General features: G+C 40.6%; 2 long non-coding RNA genes across 2 annotated transcripts; both read right to left on the reverse strand.

The window, feature by feature from the left end:
• Positions 1-1422: 1422 nt before the first annotated feature.
• LOC113011161 (uncharacterized) lies at positions 1423-3077 on the reverse strand. The gene is made up of 3 exons (XR_003270472.1): positions 3060-3077; positions 2577-2634; positions 1423-1653 (listed from the first exon to the last, which is right to left on the reverse strand). It is a non-coding gene; the product is annotated as an uncharacterized LOC113011161 (long non-coding RNA).
• Positions 3078-3103: 26 nt separating this feature from the next.
• On the reverse strand, positions 3104-6999 carry LOC113011073 (uncharacterized). The gene is made up of 3 exons (XR_003270449.1): positions 6922-6999; positions 3944-4035; positions 3104-3217 (listed from the first exon to the last, which is right to left on the reverse strand). It is a non-coding gene; the product is annotated as an uncharacterized LOC113011073 (long non-coding RNA).
• Positions 7000-7380: the final 381 nt, after the last annotated feature.

Below are 7380 nucleotides of genomic sequence, written 5' to 3' on the forward strand. Positions count from 1 at the left end.
ACAGAGCCGTAAGCGTAAACCTGCTCGGGAGCAGGCTTACTTTATGTAAACAGGATTAGATCGCGGCCACGCAGGTATGTCCGCTTCATTTATACGAAAGCAACAGCGATATTCCACCACTGTTTCACCATAAATAAATAACATCAATGTAACTAAAGATAATGCAGTACTTGATCCATTTATTGATTTCATACAGATACATACAGGTCATTTCCTAAAAAAGGGAAATGTACTATTAACATTCTATTACATGTATGTGATTATTACAGATGTAATTCATATTTCAGAGTAGTAATAGTAAATTACTTCGTGTAATCAAGATGAGAGACCACGGCTATAAAAGCGAAGGTGGATTTGGGAAGCCTGTCGCAGCCATGTCCTGTCCGTTTACGCGAGCAGCCCATTGCGGAAGGTGCAAGATTGATAAGGAGAGTTTTCAGAATTCAGCGTATATTGCGGGACAGACAGGATCCTTTAGCTCAGCGCGACAGTGTGCTCATTGAGAGATATCGATATTCCCGTGAGGGTATTATTCACTTAACCAACTTGTTGACGAGGGGGTGCAGGACCACCACCTGTCTTTTTTTCCTCTGCCCTTTTCTTGGTTGCTGTTATAAACAAACAGATTATTCCAGGGTCTCTTTCCTAGAGACGAAAAGCAATATAAGTGATAAATATTACCATTCTGTAGAATATTCTTATATTTCACTTTTACTTGTTCCCATGTTCTAGTGGGTCCTGTTGTGGCTCTAATGTGAAAGGGGATATAATATAACATATTATAATATAATGTAATATAATATTGGATAATATAGTGTAATATAATAAATTTACCCTACCGCCTACTGGTGTTGGCCAGAGGGGCCGATGGCGCAATATGGCAGCCTCGCTTCTGTCAGTCTGCCCCAGGGCAGCTGTGGCTACAACTGTAGCTGCCTCCACCAGTGTGTGAATGTGAGAGTGACTGAATAGTGGCATTGTAAAGCGCTTTGGGTGCCTTGAAAAGCGCTATATAAATCCACTCCATTATTATTGTTATTATTAAATTACTTACGAGTTTAATTTGTCAGCAACTTTCTGCCAGCCCTCTCTCCTTGCTTTTGCAGCCTTTGCAGTGTTCCCTTGCGTTCTGATTAAACTCTGAAACTCCTGAAATCCCTCACTCAAGAGTTCTTGCTCTGCTGCCGAAAAATACCGAGCCGAGCGCGCTCCTTCGACATTTTCGCCGACCAATCAAAGGGTTGCCGATCAATGTTTCTACTATCGATGCGTAGCCCCTTTTACGACACCCAGTGATCTCACATTACTTCATCCAGCTGTACTAATCGTCAACAGCAGGTGTGTTCGGAGAACCGGATTAGCGAGCTCACGGTTAGCGTGATGATTTGGTCTTGGATGTGTCATTTGATCTTGGATGTAGTAAGCGACGTACGAAGAACGGGCCCCTGATGTTCAAGAACAAACCGTAGCTGCACTAATATTACACATCTCCATTGTTGTGGTGAACAGACATGTTGCTTTTAAAACCACATGCAGTGTGTGACCGTGACTGTTCACTGAGACCATGAACGCCACTTTGCTGAAGCCTTCGCCTTCTTCTTCTTCTTCTTCTTCTAAATTGGAAGCAGAAGCAGCACGAGCTGCTTTGATCTACTGAAAGGAAAAAGCAGAACATCTGAGCTGAAACCAGTCAGCTGAAATCATTAAGACAGGAACAAATTCAATGCAGTGTCTCAGGTGGCTTAGCCTGTTACAACTGTTGATACAAGCTAAATACGGTTAACACACAGTGTCAGGGAGCTCCAGTGTGGGAACTAGTGGCTTTAGGTTTGTAGTCATTTAACTTTCATCCATTCATTCATTTAATTCAGGAGGAAGAAATGTCAGGTTGATGCAGGCTGGTTACATGCTGTCTTTAACTAAATGACTTGGTTCACTTTATGGCTGGGCTGTATGTGGGGTTATATCATGTTATTTGGGCAGGAGTACCTGTCCCCTGTTAGGCTTAGAAAGTTTCTCCATAAGCAGAGTTTCTAACTCTTCTAGCACATCTGTGGCTGACAGCTTTTTGGTGGCTCTTTTTACCCCACACTGGTTGTGAGTGTGTAAATAGCCCCACTAGTTCTTTTGGGTTGCAGTTAACTTGGGAGGAAAAGGTAGGTCTGCCATGACTAGATGAATAACAATTATCTGGGATACATACATTTCATAATGCATGCATATATCTCTATAAACCTGCCTGAGGGCTGCCATTTTTTACATTCAGTTATTTCTTTGTTGAATCTAAATAATGAATGTGTTACAGTTAAACTGACACTGATCAGTGTAAATGGCTCATTGGGACACAGAAACCTTTAAATTAAACCCGATATCGAGTGTCAAACAATATCAAAGCTGTAAAAGCTGTTTACAGTCAGAATTTATAAAACTATGATTGTAAATAAATTCAAACAAGTGAGCTTTTCTCTTTGTGCTGAACATCAACACTGTGACTTCTTAGACTGTAAGCTTTACTTTAGCACAACCAGTTGTAGAAGCTGCCACTCCAAATGTCTTTGATAACAAGAAAAAAAGACCTTTTCAGTCCACGGCCTGAAGTTCTTCTCTGACATCTTCTGCCATCAGCTTTGTCTGCTGGTTTGAAGACAATAAACCACAAAAAGATGATTTAGTCACTTTGTCTGCGTCATGCAGCTCGAATGTGTCGTGTAACGATGTTGAATAGCCATCGTTATCCCTCTGCTGTGTCAGTAGGATTGTACTGTACAGCATCTCATTGATATGTGAGGAATGCTAATGTAACACGATAACAGACTTACATCATTAAAACATAAAGGACAGGAGATATTTAGATATTTTTATATTTATATTACATTTTATAGCTGACGGATATTACTAAATAGATAGAATTTACTAAATAGCTGGATGAACATGAAAACTATGTCTATAATAACAAATGACCATGAGAGCCAGTAGAATTAATTCAACTGGACACTCGAAAGACGTCCTTAAATGCTCTTTAAGTGGCAGAACAGATGAACAAACAGTTAATCGCTTACTTGAGATGAAATCTGCTCAGTTACTTTGAAAACAGTTTCTAACTGGTTCCTCCTTTAACAGGATGACGGCTCAGGGGTAAGGCCATCATGCAGTCCAGCAACCTTTATGGTTCTGCTTTGATTCACCAGGAACTATTAGGGAAACCTTCCAGCGCCTCCTGTGAAAGACACAGGCATAAACACACAAACATTTATTAACATGTTCCACAGTCTTCCAGTTTGATTTTCTCATCCTGTGGACAACAACGTACATGGATGCAGGTTTATTGTTAACTTTTGTAAGGTTTATTTAGTGAACATATCCAGCTGCAGCTCCACTGTGATCCTGAACTGGATAAGCACTTAAGAAAATGTGTCAATAAATGGACAAACATCAACTTACTATATTTATCCAAACAGACGGGACCAATAATGCTTCACTGAGTCAGAGACTTTAACGTGTCTTCTATGCAAGAATGTCTCGTGCTGATATACCTGCAAACTTGACAACAAAGGTTTTTCAGACTACATGTAGCTGTCCTCTATGTCAGCTCACACATTTACATTTATGTCACACTTATTTCTGCTTTCCCATTTTATAATTATTACTTACATTTTGATTAGATAGCTTGAGTTTGTAAATGATCAGATTACATAATTGGAATACAATGTATCCAATTCAGGGTTGCGGGAGGATGAAGCCTATCCCAGCTGATACAGGACAAAGACAGGCTGCCAGTTTATTGCAGGGCTAACACGATATGTGTGACAGAAAATCCACTTAAATGTTTGATATTTCTTGTAATAATCATAATTATGACTATTATTTAAAGGTTTCTTTAAATAATACATTTGGATTTTTTATAACCTCTAAAATATAAACCTGAGCTGTTTCAGATTCTGACCTCTGACCTCACTGCAGCTCCCTCTTGGAAGTACGTCTGCTTCTTGTCTACCCCCAGTGTTGACCGCCTGCCCTTGATATCACGTACTATACCTGAGGAACAAAAAAGGACAAACACTTGCCTTCATTTAAGAAGTACATTCATACAGAGGTAATCTATGGAAACACACTAGTTCACCCTTTGGGAGAAATCAGTTCCTGTGAAACATTTCTGTAAATGAACATCATGTGGAGAATGAATGAAATGAGTTCTTCAGGTGACTCAGCAGTCCCACACTGACAAATGAAATCTAGTTAAACTATTAAGCATCTTTGCTCTTCTGAAATCTGTGTTAAACAACAACAAACATAAATTAGTAACAAAAATACAGCTGAGTAGAGGCTTTACAAACCACCAGCAGCCATAATGCTAAATTTTAATCTTCAAATGTTTCTGAGCCGTCTTCAACCTGCTTTTAACACATTAAAGTCCCACAGTCAATGCAGCCTGACTCAATCCTAAATGTTCAGCACACAGAGACACAGAGGTGCCGCTTAAAGTTTAGTGTTAACCTGAGTCACTGATCATTTGCAGTATTACAGAGTCTGGCAGTCTTTGCATGATGTCCACGTCACTGTAAGTTTCTAGCTGACTCTCAGGTGTGACAGGTGTGCCAGCAGGAAAGAGTAATAATAACCTGCATCCTGAGGTTTGTCATGCAGGATTAAAGGAGCCAGGCTTTGTTCACACAGCTAGGATTGTATTTTACACTGACCCTGGGTCAGTATAAGTATCATACAGTTTAAACGAAGCACTGAAACTTGCACATATTTATTACAGATGCACTGAAGCTAATCGAGATATTTGCTGTCAGTCTGTGGCTGCGATTAAACACTTTACTGAAAACTTTATTAACTAGTAACTTCATCAGTCATGACCAGTGTTGGGACTAACGCGTTATTAAGTAACGCGTTACAGTAACTACGTTATTATTGTGGTAACGAGCACGGTAACTAGTTATTATGCCAAAATCAGGAACGCGTTAGTCGTTACTGGGATTTAGATAGGGTCGTTACTCGTTACTTCGTGTGGTGGCTATCGCGGAGGTTCCACAGATTCAGTAACATTAGCAAGTGGTGGAGGCCAGCAGGTGGATGAGGGAAAGGGAGGAAAAGAGACCCGAGGCGGCCGCCGGTCCAAGTGTGAACTGAACTTCAGGTAAGAAGTTATGACCTGCAGTCTCTCTGGGTCAGATATGAACCAAGTTTAGGTGGAGTTTATTTTCGTTATGCTGACTTTTTCCGTACTGCGTGCTAGCTAGCATGACGGAGTTTCTATACAGCTGGGTGGGTGCTATGATGTTAATGATGTTGAACTTTATTTTGTTTATAAGTTATTAGAGTTGCCAACCGTCCCGCCTGGTATTCAGAGAAAATATTACGCGTTTCTTATTGAGGTGAAAAGGAACAGAGTTTGTCCCGTAATTCAGCTACAATGAAAAAGTCACAAAGCTGGAGTTATTCTGTGTCTTTGCTGCACAGCTGCCTCTTCTTCTCTCATTCTCTCCCCCTCCCTCTCCCGTTTCTACTTCAATCATGAAAACTGATCAATGATCAGCTGATCGGCTCTCTTGTTTGTTTATCGCTCACTTTGCGCCGAAAGAGGAAGCCAGCGGATGTCGCGCTAAACAACAACAGCAGTTTAAGCTTGATCAGCTGTTGTTAGAATTTATTTAATATTAATTTCTAGTATCAGCTGATGTTTGCTGGAGCCACAGCTGTAAACCTGCTGGTCATGATATGGTTTGGTTATCTGGTGAGAGGGAAACATGAGGATGAAATCAGGAGATGTCCTTACTGGATCATCAGAGCTGAACAGGTGATGGAGAAACAGGTTTACCTTTTAGGTGACATGAATGAGTTGAAGGGAAGTTATGAACAGTTTCTGAGAGACAAATAACCCCAGGATCCTTTTTTAGGTAGCTGACAGCTGGTAACTGTGCAGGTGCGGATCTAGCAAAGTTTTGCCAGGGGGGCAGGTAGGGCATTAACAGGCAGAGGGGGGCACAAAGAAATACTTTTCTTTCTTATTCTCGTTTCAAATGTCTCGCTTTTAAAAAATAATTATCTGAATCTTACAACAAACGATTGATAGATTGATGCATATATACCATCAAAACAGTGTACATCACTGTGTTTATTTTCATTCAAAGGCTTTATGATTTTTCCTATAATGGTGGGCCGGTCTCTAGTCAAAATGCCCGGGACAATTTTTTTGTCCCAGTCCAGCCCTGTATGCAGCTCATCTGCAGTCTGGTGTTGCCTACATCTTCCTATTCAGAAGGCAGCATTTCCGAGTTCTGAGTACAATCAAAAGCACCACGACTGCAGTTTTTGTGTTGGATGTAAAAGGCGCACATGACGCTGTGACGTAGGCTAGAATCATGGCAGCAGTCAATGACGGTCCAGGTGTGGGATTTCTCTCGTGGAAATATGCACATTATCTTTTCCTTTCTATTGGTAGGTGGCACAGTGCACTTGTGGCAAGTAAGCAAGCTAGAAGACTGGCAAAGTTATGGAAGCAACACATTAACAAGAGAATTCTGAGTAAAACCAAAGTTACTTTCCCTAGTAACTAGTTACTTTGAAAGTAACGAGTAACTTGAAGTAATGGAGTTACTTTTGAGAGAAGTAACTAGTAATGTAACTAAGTTACTATTTTAAAGTAACTTACCCAACACTGGTCATGACAGAAGCTAATATTTCTGTGCTAACATCGTTTAGCCAGTAACAGCTTTCCTCCAATATAAGCTAACGTTTACACCGTAACTTTAAGCTAGCACCATAAAGACGGTAAAACACGTAATAATATCTACAAATGCATCTTAAAGCTGTTATATTAGCACTCGGTGTATTACTAACATAACCACATTAACATTACTGACACTCGCTGACTTTTAATAGTCATTCTATAAATGCTGTCCGTTTAAACGGTCTTACCTGTACACACTGCATATCCACCGGATTGCAGCCAGAGTGGATTCTGGAGTCTTCCACGCTCCTGTTAGTGATCCTCCATCTGGATGGATGAGAACAACCTTCTGAACAATCTAGCAGGAGATGACCCATATCTATGGGACTGATTTGTGCTAATAACGCCCATTGTATGGACTGATAACAGCCGAAGCGGGTGAATAAAGCCACCCAGTAGCTAGCTGTGCCATTACCCAGCATACATCACTCCCTCCGTAAATGCAATAAACCATACAAAAGTATTGTTCTACCTGTTTTTCAGGTAGTTGTTTACATTATATAATTTATTGTGTTCTGTATACGTCACTACAATGTGATTTGGAAAATATCTAAATATACCAACAAAAGGCACTTCCGCGGCAATCTCTTCAATCGGAGGACCCTTCACGTCAATTCCCGACGCGAGAGGGGTAACCTGCGCGTCCA

This window comes from Astatotilapia calliptera, chromosome 3 (genome assembly GCF_900246225.1).
Source record: "Astatotilapia calliptera chromosome 3, fAstCal1.2, whole genome shotgun sequence".
Taxonomy (NCBI): Eukaryota; Metazoa; Chordata; class Actinopteri; order Cichliformes; family Cichlidae; genus Astatotilapia; species Astatotilapia calliptera.